Source organism: Prionailurus viverrinus, chromosome E3 (assembly GCF_022837055.1).
Source record: "Prionailurus viverrinus isolate Anna chromosome E3, UM_Priviv_1.0, whole genome shotgun sequence".
In the NCBI taxonomy this organism is placed as follows: Eukaryota; Metazoa; Chordata; class Mammalia; order Carnivora; family Felidae; genus Prionailurus; species Prionailurus viverrinus.
The window spans coordinates 10,997,509-11,010,433 of NC_062576.1; the positions used below are offsets into that span (position 1 = coordinate 10,997,509).

The 12,925-nt window shown below is 58.9% G+C and overlaps 1 protein-coding gene across 6 annotated transcripts in view; it reads left to right on the plus strand.

The window, feature by feature from the left end:
• The first annotated feature begins 407 nt into the window (after positions 1 to 407).
• GTF2IRD1 (GTF2I repeat domain containing 1) overlaps positions 408 to 12,925 on the plus strand; it is a 121,572-nt gene continuing 109,054 nt past the window's right edge. For all 6 annotated transcript variants that reach the window (XR_007147761.1, XM_047838495.1, XM_047838497.1 and 3 more), the window contains exon 1: positions 408 to 526. The gene's annotated coding sequence lies outside the window, so the exon portion shown is untranslated. The remainder of the gene's footprint in view (positions 527 to 12,925) is intronic.

Here is a 12,925-nt window from a genome sequence, read left to right on the forward strand (position 1 = left end):
GGCGGGCGCTGGGGCGGCGCGCGCTCGGGGCGCCGGGGGCGGGGCGGGGGCGCGGCGCTCCCCCCGCGGTGCCCAGGCCGGGGCGCGGGGCGGGCCGGGCGGGCTAATCCCGTATGTAAATGGCAGCCAATGGAGGGTGGTGTTGCGCGGGGCTGGGATTAGGGCCGGGGCGAATGGCTGGCAATCTTACTGGGATTACAGAACAAAGAGCCTCCCTGCGCTCCCGCTCTCGGCTCCGCTCCCCGCGCCGCGCCCCGCCCTCCGCCGCAGCCCGCGCCGGGGGTGGGGGCCGCCGAGCGCCAGCCCCCCGGCCGGCCCGAGAGCCCCCGCCGCGGCCCCTCCCCGGCCGGCGCCCCGCGCCCCGCGCCCCCCGCCCCCCCGCCGCGCCGCGCCGCGCCGCGCCTCCCTCCGCCGCGCCTTCCCCCATTCTCCCGGATTAATTAAGGAGGCAGCGGCAGGAGGCTGAGTCCTGGCCGCGGGCCGGGGCCGGGGCGCCGCTGGCAGGAGCGCTTGGGGATCCTCCAAGGTAGGAGAAACTTTTGCGGGGGGCGGGCGCCGAGGCCCTTCTCCCCTTCTCCTCCCACCCCCGTGGCCCCCGCCCCTCCCCCTCAAGGTGTTCCAGAATCTGGGTCCGGCTTTCGGGTGCCTTGGGAGGCACGTGACTGGGATTATAATTCGGGCCGGGGGGGTGGGGGGTGGTGGCGGCGGGGAGGGCCGGCCGCCCTCACCTGCCGGGAGGGGGGTGGGAGCCGGGAACTGTCACCCCCCCCCGGTCCTTCCGGAGGTGGGGGGGGTCCCGGGCGGGCGGCGGGCGCCCGCAGGCTGCTGCAGTTGGCGAATGAGGTCAGTCGTGCTGCCCGCGGCGGCAGGCGCCAGTGTGGGAGCAGAGGGGGCTGGGAAGGCCGCCGGTCCCCGCCCCCCCCCCGCCCCCCACCTCTGCCTTCCTCGGGATGGGCCATCTCCCGGCCGGTGCCCCCCACTCGCAGGCTGAGTCCGACACAGCGAGGACTGCCCCGCACAGTGGTTCCTGTTGGGGTACCCCGGGGAGGGGGCTGGCCTGAGTGGCGGCAGCTGAACCTGTGGAGGAGGGCGGGGAAGAGTCTCAGAGGATGGCGGTGGGGGCCACAAAGCATTCAGAGGAGCAAGTTGGGGGTGCCCCGCATGTAGGTGGTCTCTGAGTTCCCGCACACGGGCAGGGAGGCCTGTGGAGCGTCACGGGGTGCTTGATGCCCACCCCCCCCATCCTGAGTCCTTTGAAATGATGGGCTCGGTGCCTCTCCTGGGCTCCGGCCCCGGCGTGTGGCCAGGGACAGGGATGATGCCCTGGCCTGGGCCCAGGGCAGAGGGGGACGTTGCAGCTGAGAGTTCTGCCCTCCTGGACATCTGGCCATGTGACCTAACCTCCGTGGACCAGACCTGGGTGGGGGGAGGCCCCTGTGTCCCCCATCACCACGGAAGTGAGGGAACTCCACACGCAGGGGTCTCCTTGCCAGGCAAGTGGGGGCAGCGCTGTCCTTGGATGGAGTGGGGTCCTGGTGGTGGGGGGCATGGGACTGCCCTGGGCCTAGCAGCTGGGTGAGGGGCAGGCGTGGACCGAGGAGTGGGCACTGGCAGGGGCCTTCCCTTGCTGCTCACAGTGGAAGGAAGAGGCGGCCAGAAGCTGCTCTGACCTCCTCTGGTGGCCTCCGGGCTGGGACTGCTTGCTCCTCGGCACTGCCCGGGTCCTCGGGGCTTGGGAGGTGCCTTCCAAGCAGCCATTTATTTCAGCAGTGTCATTCCCAAAGGGAAAGGGCACTGGCATTGATTATTTATTCGGAGCAGGAGGCAGCAGTGGCTGGGAGGCTGGTGGCTGCTGGTGGGGATGGTCTGGGCGCAGGGGTGGCCAAGATGGGTGGTCAGGTGCCCATCCCAAGCCACCCACTGCGGGAGCCCAGGAGGGTTTGAGGTAGACTCTGACCTCTTCCGAACAGGGACCACTGGACCAAGGGACAGACTTGGCTCCAAGGTGACGGGATGTCAGAACCCCCCACCTGCTTTTGGGATTTGAGAGGCTTAAGACCACACCCCATTCTGCAGCCCGCTAGGAGAGTGACCTAGAAAGTTGAGGCTGTGACTCAGAGGGTCCCAGAGGACCCCAGCAGAGGAAACAAGCAAAGGTTGGAATTCTGCTGGTACATTTAAAATGTGGGAGGAGCACCTGGGTGGTTCAGTCCATTCAGCGTCACTCTTGATTTTGGCTCAGAGCATGATCTCGTGGTTCGTGAGTTCGAGCCCCACATGGGGCTCTGAGCTGACAGCATGGAGCTTGCTTGGGATTCTCTCTCTGTCCCTCTCTCTCTGTCCTTCCCCTGCAAATGCACTTTCTCACTCTCAAAATAAATAAAGTTTAAAAACGAAATAAATAAAATGTGGGAGACCTGGGGCCAAGGGTGGCAACCCTGGGTCTTAACGACAGCGTTGTCGGGACACGTTTAACCTACTTAAGAGGACTGTTCACCAGGTGCTAGAGGAAGGGTCGTTTATGTGCAGTGTGCTCATCGCAAATACTTTTTATCTGTTCTTGGAAGGCAGTCTCTCCCAGAGCCAGGCTCGCCTTCCGGCACAGTGGCGGATGTTAGTGTTCGATGCTTGGAGATAGTCTGAAAGGGGGTCTCGGAGGCAGATGTTCTCACATCCCAGCAGCCAGCGCCTGCACAGTCTGGCAGCAGTCCGGGGGGTGGTCAGAAACCCCAGGTGAGGATCTCAGGGTGACGCCATGGGGCATTCGTCTCCTACAAGTATGACCTTGGAGCCACAGACCGCATCGCCTGGTCCATCCCTGTTCTGGGTTCCGTCACTCATCCGTCCATCCACTGCCACCTCGACCGGTTCATTGAGTCCCTCAGTTTTCCTGAATGCCCTTTGCATGAGCTGTTCGTCTTCCCTGGAAGGTTCTTCGCATCCTTCCTCTGAGGGGGTGGGAGACTTCCTTTGGTGGCCCTGCCTAGAGTCGGGGATACGGGTGGTAGGATTTGCCTGTTTCCTCTCCATGAAGACTACGCTGACGGTCCTCGGGCTGGAATCCCAGGGCTGGCCTCGGTGCTACCTCTGTGTCCCCTGTGGCGTCCTGTCCTTCCTCTGTCCCAACGTTGATCTCACTCAGAGGCTCCACATCTGTCTCCCCAGGTGCCCTAAGGGCAGGGCAGGGACCGGGGCTTGCTTTTGATTCCCTGGTGCCCAGGGCTGGCACCCAAATACTTGTTGAATGGCTGCTTGAGGGAATGAATGGATGAAGTCTGGCTTCAGAGCCTTGGCCCATATTGCTAAGCCTGTTATCCCTGAATCCCTATCTGTGGGGAGGATCCCCCCCCCATGGTGAGACTCCTGAATATCCTCTGTCCTGCTTCTCAGACCTCTGGTTCTTGGCTGTCTGTGGGCGACTCTTCAATGCCTCACAGCCAGGTTCCCTGGGACAAGCGGGAATGTGTGCCCAGCTCCAGGGGCCTGTGGAGGCCTCAAGGGGCACCCGGGAACACGACTTGCAGGGTGAATTCACAAACACCGGGGAGCAGAGCAGGACTCGGGGCCGGCCGGGGGCTCGGAACCTTCCGGGAGGCTGTGGGGCCTGGGAGACGTGGACCCTTAGGGCAGCCGCAAGGGAATTCCCAGCAGGAATTAATTCATAAGCAGAGGTGGAGTATTGGAAGGATTGTTTTATGTGGGAGACTGGAGAAGAAATGGAATTGGTTAGAAGCAGCAATGAGATGTGTGCCCCCTCACCCCCCCCCCCCACCTCCCACCTTCGGTGGCAGGGAGACAGTGCAGACATGTGTGTAGATGTTGGGGTGTCCAGGCGGGGCCCAAGGGGAGCCAGCTCCCCCACTTGGTTCCTAGGCCCCTCATTTGCAGGCGTGTCTGGCTGGGACCCTGAGACCCTCGTGCTCGCTGGGGTAGCTACTCTGTCATTTCAGACTCAGTGCTGTGGGTTGTGGCTGATGACAGTAAGGGACTCAGAGCCCCGGGAGATGGGGGGCTGGTGCAAGGGGCTGAGCCCTTGTTCACTTTGTGGGGACTTAAGTTTGCTGAATGGGCTGGGTGGGGCTGTACTTTGTCCCCACCCGGGCTGGGGATGGCTGGTCGGTGTGTCTCACTCAGGCAGAGCCCTTGTTCCCGACACTCTTCCTCTTGGTCCGGAGCTGGGTCTGGCCAACCCAGAGCTATTTGTGTGCCCACCTGTCTCCCTCCTTCAGGACCACCTGCTTCTGGTTGCCAAGATCTGGCTAATAAAAATAGGGATGCCCAGTTAAATTTGGATTTCGGATAAGCCACAGATAATGCGGGATTGAGGATGTAACTTTGTTCAGCTGGAGCTGAACCGGGGGTCTCGTATTTTATCTGGCAACCTTGCAGCTGTGACCTCTGGGCTGGGGGACTGTCGGGGACTGTCGGGGACTGGGGAGAGAGGCTCAGGGAGTGGTTGAGGCCTGGAGTTGGGGTCAGGGCTCAACCCAAAGCTCCAGGGGATGGGCTGGGGGAGTTTGAATCAGGCAGCACTGACTCCACTTACCTCGGTCTGGCTTTCTCTAGTCTGTGGTCCCAGGGTCCGGATCTCCTGTTAAGCTTGGGTGGTGTGGGGGGCTCTGGGAAGCCCTGATTTTCGGAGACTTCTGTGCCACTGTGGTTGGGAGTGGGGGTAGAGGGGAAGGGAAGCTGCTGGGGACACTATCGGGCACCCAAGTTAGGATTTGCCATCAAGGTTTACAGAGCGAGGCCTGAGCGCTGGGAGGCCGTTTCTCTGATGGTTCCCCCCCACTTCAAGACTTAGAGATCCTGCCTCAGGGGCCCCTGGTAAGGGAGCATCTTTGCCGGGTTGGGTCACAGGCGGTGAGGGGCAGTCCCTTGAGGGATGCCCCCGTGGCTATAGCCAAGAAATAAGAGGCAGGGTCCTGTGTACCATGTCCCTTTGCCCCCAAGTCTGGGTTGTGTGCTCATATGTAGCATGGAGATGATACGCCCTCTCCTGCCTGAGCCTCAGATACTGTGGATGGACGGGGGGAGCCTCCAGAGCGTGGATATGTGGGTCACCCCAGTGCAGGCCTGGAGTGGAGACCATGTGGGAAGCCAGAGGTGAGTGGTCCTGGCTCGAGGGCCTTGGGTCTTGGGTAGCCTGCAGGTGCACAGCAAGTCTGTATAGTTGGGGATGGGGGGCTGAGCCCGTAGCTGGAGGAGGCCCTCAGGCTGCTTCTGTCCTGGATGCTTGGACGGGGCCAGGCCTGTTTGCTGATTGGGGGCGGGGGGGGGGGGTGGTGTCTCAAGGTGTATTTTCTGACTTCTGGCAGAACCACCATATAGGGGAGTCTATATCTGTCCATCTGTCTATCTGTCACTCCACCAGGCAGTGAGAAACTTGCAGATGCCCCAGGTCTGCAGATTCTCAGGTCCTGGCATCCAGCCCCCGGCCCGCACGTAGGAAAGGCTCACCCCATGGGTGGGTGTGTATGTTGGTGAAGGATGAGGGAATCCCCCGAAATGCTCAAGTCTTAAGTGTGCTTTCTAAAGGGTTTGACCACTGCGTGTACAATGTGCTGCTTCACGCAGCCCGGCCTCTGCAAAGACATGGAACGTTCCACCACCCCTTAAAGTTTCCTCAAGCTCGTTTGCAGCCAGCCCCTTACCTTCCCCCAGCTCCTGGCAACCACTGTGTTTTCTTTCTTCGTTTTCTTTCTTTCTTTCTTTCTTTCTTTCTTTCTTTCTTTCTTTCTTTCTTTCTTTCTCTTTCTCTCTTTTTCTCTTTCTCTTTCTTTTTCTCTTTCTCTTTCTCTCTCTCTTTCTCTTTCTCTCTTTCTTTCTACCTCTGTGTGTTTTCTGTCTGTAGTTTTGCATTTTCCAGAACGGCACATAAATGCAGTCACACAGTATGCAGCCTGAGTCTGGCTTCTTAGACCCAGGCGTATTGGAATCTGCTTCCTTTTGGTTGCTGAGGGCCATGCCACGGTATGGATGTGCCACATGGCCCCACCCAGCACTCGGGGTTTGCAGAGCCCTGCTTGGGACCACCCAGAGAAGAAGAGGGGTGCCTTTGCTCGTTTTCACAGGGGCACTGCCTGCACCCCCATCCCCTCCCCCATTGAGAGCCGGTCCTGAGCCAAGAAAGGTGCACACCTCTGTCCGCAGAGCCTAGAATTTCATCCTCCGTTTCTGGTGACTCACACAGCCAGCGAGCCCCCGATGAAATTACACCCTCCTGCGGCTGCCCTCTGCTGTGCAGGTGGGCTCCTGGGACAGCGATGCTCCCGGGGCTGGGACAGCTGGGGGGCGGGTGAGGGCCTGGAGGGCGGGGAGCTTTGTGCGCCCTGTGGTGTCTCACCCATCTCCGTGTGCCCTGCTCCCCCGGAGTCTGGAGGTCCCTGGCAGTGCCTCCCAGGTCTCCACTCCTGCAGCTTTGGAGCCTGGGGTTGAACTTCTGTGTTTTCCTGAAACAAGGCCAGGGCTTGTCCTCCGCAGGGGGCGGGGGGTGCGGGGAGAGGAGGGTAGGGCAGGACAGTGAGGCTGGCGTTGCAGTCAGGAGCATGATTTAGGGTCCCTTGGGGGGGGGGCGCTGTGTGACCTCAGGCAAGTGACTTTTCATCTCTGTGCTTCGGATCGGTCGTCTGTAAACGGAGGGCCAGTGAGGGACTTAGCTGCGGTTACACCAGCCGGGGGGCCTCCGCAGAGCCCTAGAGGGCATGGGGGCTGCTGGGAGTGGGGAGGAGGTGGGGATGTGCAGGCCTCTGGTTCCCTGGCCCCTTTTGAGCCAGAGTAGGGCCACTTGTATCCACGGTACCTGTTGGGGTATTCTAAATAAAATCGTCTGCCAGAAGTTGGCCCTTCGTGGACAGCGGCTGTTCTGCACATTCGTGCGGGCAGTCCTGAGGTTTCGATTGGTCACAGAAGCTTCTGGTCAGGCTGATTCCCGCTCCGCCTGCCCGCTGCGTGTGCTTTGGAACACTGCACAGTCGCTGGGCCTCAGTTTGACCGTCTGAGAAAGGAGGCGGCAGTACCTGGGCGGGTCGTGGGTGGGCGTCGGGAACTGTGGTGTCTGAGTGCAGGGGACCCAATGGGAGCTTTGTCGGCCTCCTGGGGTGTGCGGGCTCCTGAGGAAAGGGAGCTCCTTGGGGGCTGACACGGCCTGCCTGGGTGCCTCAAGAGATTTGAGGGGTTTTAACTTTGTTTTTTTGTAAACAAGTCGTTTGCTTTTCCTGATGAGCCCAGCTGCCCCCGGCCCCCCTCCCCTCCTCCCTCCTCCCTCCCCCCTCCTCCTCCCCCGGCCCAGTCGCAAAGCCTGCACCCCTCAGTCCCACCCTGGAGCTGTACCTGGTGGGAAGTCAGGAAGGACTGTGCAGGCTAGGCCCATACAGAAGGGCCCTAGGGTGCTCCTGGGTGGCTCCCTGGAGCAGGCAGGACCCCTGCCTGCCCACCCACCCAGCTCCAAGGTGGTCCTGGCGGGCTCCAGGGGGGCCTTAGGACTGGGCCAGTCTGGTGTCTCTCTCATGTTTATCCAGGAGCTGGTTTTTCAGGTGTGCCGGCTTTCAGCCGAGAGGCCCAGGTTGGGAGAGGTAGGGCCTTTGGGAAGGGGGGTGGTTGCCCCTCTTCCCCGTGCTCACCCTGCCTTCCAGCTGGGGGTGCAGCCCTCTGGGCGGGGAAGGCTACCACATCGTCCCTGTGGTCCTGTTCCATTGTCCAAGGGAGAGATGCTCTTCCTTGCCCCGGTCAGAGGCCGGTGCCCCTCCTTGGAGCTCCTTTACCTGCCACGGGGCTTCCCTACTTCCCAGCAGGGTGCCATGGAAACAGCAGGGCCTTTGAAGCCAGGCAGGCGTGGTGCAAGTCCCAGTTCTCACCACTGACCTGCTGTGTGGCGTCAGGCAAGTGCCTTTACCTCTCTGAGCCTCATCTGAACCACTGAGGCTGCTTGTTCCTACACTGCAGTGTTCTTGGGAGGACAAGCGCGTTCGTTCGGGTGGGGACTGGGAGCCCCAGTCGTGCCCAGAGAGGAACCGGATGCCATCATTTCCTGCTTTGCTCTTACCGCCTCTGCTCATGGAGCATGGGGTGTGCCATGCCTCAGTTTCTGTTTCTGCAAGCTGGGAAAACCCCAAGGGTAGAGCTGGTTAGTCCCCTGGGGCCGGGGCTACCCGGGGGCAGTGGCCCTGTGGTTGGTTTGGGGAGAGCCGTCTTTTCCCAATGGGATATGCCTGAGGGCAGCCTGCAGGAGGTGACTTCTCACTGGCCCCTGGAGGGTGGGTGGGGTGTAGACCCAGGAGTAGTCTGGGGTGGACATTTCGAGGAGGGGGGTGACAACCTAAGGGTCCAGAGACAGGAATGACGATGCATGTGGCCAAGTGAGCATTTTGCTGCAGAAGCGGTGAGGTGTTGGGTCCTGGCAAAGACCTTCATCTGATCGCCTCCCTCCCCGACTAGGCATGGCTAGGCCCCACCTGTTTCCGTGCCAGCACAGTGAGCTTCCCTCGGTTTCTAGAACATACCGTGCTTCTGCCTTGCTTCCCTGTGTGGTGTTGCTTCTCCCTGGAACGTATTTAATGCTCCCTGTCCGTTTCACTGGGCCGATTCTTACTTGCAGGGCTCAGCTTGGATGCCACGTGTCTCTGGAAGCCTTCCCTGTGCCCCCTTCCGAGCCCGCGTTCGGTGCCCCTCCTCTGTGTTCCGACAGCCCCTGAGGGTTCCAGCTGCCCTTGACCTGGCCTGTCACCTTCCGATGGGTCCAGGCCTTGGCGCCTCATCCCTCCACATCCCCGCCCCCGGCACCCTGCCTGGCCCAGAGCGAGTGTCCAGTGTAAACTTGTTAAGTGAGTTAGAAGCGAGCGAGGTGTCGGGCCACTAGGGGTGGGGCCTTGGAAGGTCAAGGGCCTTCTCTGCCTTCGGATACTGATTCTCACCGGCTCACCCCCCCGTGCTCCCCGTTTCTGGCCTGGCTGTGACTCTCAGGGGCATCTGGAGGGGGGTGGTGGCGGGGCCCTGTGTCTCCCTGGGCCGGGTGTAGACTGGTTTGGGGGGGTTTCCCCTCTGTGAAGGGCAGCTGGTGTGTGTATGGAGAGAGCACAAGTGTGGTGCGTCAGAACAGTTAATCCCCTGGGCTATTTAGACACACACGCTTGTGCGCGTGTGTGCGTGTGTGCGCTCACACACGTATGTGTGGCATTCTGGGGGGCCGCCGGTGGGGACTGTGTTGGATAACTTGGCATTTAGCCGAATCCCGACCACCAGCCTGGCCCCAGGGCTGCTCAGGGTACAGAGCCCCTGTAGGCCCGGCAGGTGGCCACGGGGGACGAGTCTGTCGCTTAGGAGTGCGTTTGACTCCAGGTAATAGAAAGACTGAACTTTAATGGCTTCGACAAGGGCTTTTATTCCTCCCAACAAAAAAAGCCGTGGGTAGGCGGTCAGAGGCTGGGATGGGGGCTCAGTGATGCCTTCAGGGGCTCGGTTCTTTCCTCCTTAGCTTGTTAGATTAAGTTCTTTTAAAAATTACTTTCTTTAGGGGCGCTTGGGTGGCTCAGTCGGTTGGGCGTCCGACTTCGGCTCAGGTCATGATCTCACGGTCCGTGGGTTCGAGTCCCGTGTCGGGCTCTGTGCTGACAGCTCAGGGCCTGGAGCCTGCTTTCGATTCTGTGTCTCCCTCTCTCTCTGCCCCTTCCTTGCTCACGCTCTGTCTCTCAAAAATAAAGAAACATTAAAAAAATGTATTTTCTTTGAAGCATACGCTGAAGTATGATTTCATACATTCACAGAGCTGTGCAGTCAAATTTCTGAGCATTTCATCCCCTCAAAAAGAAATCCCAACCCGTTACATCGTCAGCCCTCTGCTGCCTCCGCCCCCCACCCCTGGCAACCACTGGTTCGCTTTCTGTCCCTGCATGTGCCTATTCTGGACGTTTCATGTCAGTGGAACCCTCTAACATGTGGCCTTTGTGTCTGGCTTCTTAATCTCAGCATTGCGTTTTCGAGGTTTATCCAAGTTGGGGCAGGTGTCACAGCATCTCTCCTTTTAACGGCCAAATAATATTCCGCTGTGTGGATGGGCCACCTTTTGCCTATCCATTCATCGGTTGATGGATACTTGGGTCATTTCCACTTTTCGGCTGTTGTGAGCACTTGTGCACAGATTTTTGTGTGCACTATGCTGTCTGTTCTATTGGCTAAACACCTGGGAATGGAATTGCTGGGTCATAGTGGCAGTTCTGTGTTTCACATCCTGAGGAACTGCGTGACGGCGGCACCATTTTATGTTCCTACCGGCAATGTGTGAGGGTTCCAGTTTTTCCGCATCCTTGCCAACACTTGGTATCGTCTTTTTGATCATAGCCATCCTAGTGAGGGTGAAGGGCTATCTCATGTGAATTTTTTTTTCTAATGTTTTTGTTTATTGGGAAGGAGGGGCAGAGAGAGAAAGGGAGACACAGGATCCGATGTGGCCTCCATGCTGACAGCTGCGAGCCCCTTGACCAACAAGATCATGACCTGAGCCAGAGTCGGACGCTTAACTAACTGAGCTGTGATTTTGTGTGATTTTGATTTAGCTTGTTGGATTTTGTCTTCACACTTATGCATCGTGGTCACAGAATGGCTGCATACCCTCCAGTCCTCACACCCACGGTCCAGATGGAGACAAGGAGTTAGGGCAGAATGCTTCTACTCTCAAAGGCTTGCCTTCATACACGCTCTCCTCAGGAGCTTTAGTTTTGCACAGATGGGACTTTGGGCCTCTGATGCCCCCTTGCTGTAAGGAACTGGGAAGAAAGAGGCATGCCTGTTGGGGAGGAAGGGGGTTGGGAATGCTTTGGGTAGGCTTTGCCCCTCGTGGCCCAGACTGGTGTGGACATCTTCATTTCTCCAGGAGCACGAATGGGGGTGGGAGCCCCCCAGTAGGTAGGGTGGGGACTTTGATTATGGGTGCGTGGCTGTTCTACAGACCAGAGTTACCACTGCCCATCTGGGGCCTTAGGGGACCCCACTTTGTCAGTCACCTGCCAGACTTTTGTGACTCTCTATCCAGAGACCTCCTTTCTACTCAACCCAGGAGCCCTGTAGCCCAGGGCTCACTAGGTCCTGCCTCAGGTCCTGTGCCCCTCTGTGTCCCCCCGCAACCCAGAACAAGCCATGGGACGTCTTGCCTTTACAACTGGCTGGGGCTAGAGCTCAGACACATGTGGCTGGTGGGAGTATAAAGCCGCATGGCCATTTTTGGAAAACAGTTTGGCAGTTATTTATTTATCATTTTTATGACATATAATTGCATCATAAAATTCACCATTTCAAAGTATTCTACCCAGTGGTTTTTAGTATAGTCACAAGGTTGTGCAACTGTTACCACTATCTAATTCCAGAAGAATTTTTATCACCCCCCCCCAAAAGAAACCCCACATGTATTAGCAGTCTCTCCCCATTCCCCCCCACCCCCCACTCCCTAGCAACCACTAATGGTATCTCTGTGGATTTGGGGCATCTTTTTATACAGTTGAACACGGGCTTGCCGTATGACCTGGTAATTCTGTTCCTCAGTAGTTGCCCAAGGGAAATGAAAACTTGCGTTTACATAAGAACCTGAAGAAGAGAAATATCTCAAGTGGCTGTATTCGTAATTGCCCCACACTGGAAACATCTCGGTGTCCAACCGGTGCGTGGATAAGCAAACCCGGGTAGGTTCATAGCGAGGAAGACTGGTCAGTGCCGAGAACGACCAAACCCTTGATCCGGACAGCAGGGGTGAATCGCAGAAGCGTCGGCCTGGGTGAAAGGTGGCAGACTCGGGAAGTCGTGTCCCGTTGCATTTCTGTGACAGGTTGGAAGAGGCGCAACTATAGGGACGGAGCAGATCCGGAGTTGTGTGGGGGCGGGTTGACTTGGGGTGCTGATAGGACTGCCCTGTGCCTTGATTGTGGTGGAGGAAACAGCAGTATGCATTTGTAAAAACTCCTAGCACAGTACGCGGAAGAGTGTGACTTTCACCGTGTGTGTTACCCTTCAGTTTCCGGAAACCATCCTGAGCTGGGGACTGGACTTTCCGGATTAACCCCATGTAGAGTTAGCCATTCCATTTGTTTTAGTTGGTGGCAGTCCTCCTTATGCATGTAGCCGTTGAGTTTGAGTCTTTCAGGATGACTCATGTGACTTATGCCTAGGGCTGGGGCCGAGGGCTGCCCTGGCACCCCCTCCTGTCACCTTCCTCGGGCACCCCCTTCTGCCTCTGCTGTTCCTGACCTTCCTGGATGGGGTACGCCGTGTGCTTTTGGTCCATGAACAGTTAGAGCCGGAAGGGACGTCAGAATATGTTGACCTCCTTTCCTTTTCAGATGGGGAGACTGAGGCCAGGGCTGGGAAGGCACTTGGCTGATTCCAGAGTGGTAAGACTCAAGATCCCAAACCTCATCTCGAGACTCTTGGGCCAGGGCTCCTTGCAACAACCCCCCCCCCCCCCCCCCCCCCCGCAGGTGCCCCGGAGCCTCCCTTGTCTGGCTGGTCTGGCGAAACGGCTGGAGGTTTTGGAGCAGACCCAGGTGGAAGGCGAGGCGGGGGGTGGGGGGGGGGTGTCAGTGTAAGGAAGTGGGAGTGGTCAGGACCTCTAAGACACCCTAAACGAGGAGAGAAGAGGGTCCACGGCGGCACAGGGTGGCTGCACCTTGTGCTCGCAGGCTGGAGGTGCGACGTGGTTGATTGTGGTAAAGCTTGGGAGTGGCTGGTGTCCCCTGGGGAGAGGCACGAGAGCATGGCACTGGCTTCTGTCCTGGAAACCCATGACATCGGGTCACCCTGAAGCCCCATTATGTGTGCAGGTGAATCCCAGCAGGTGTGGTCTGCAGTGTGGGGCTGACAGCCTGGAAGCACCTCCTCAAGGAGAGACCCCAGGAGACCCTGACCGGGAGCCGGTGGGATATCTTGGGTGGCGACCCTCTTC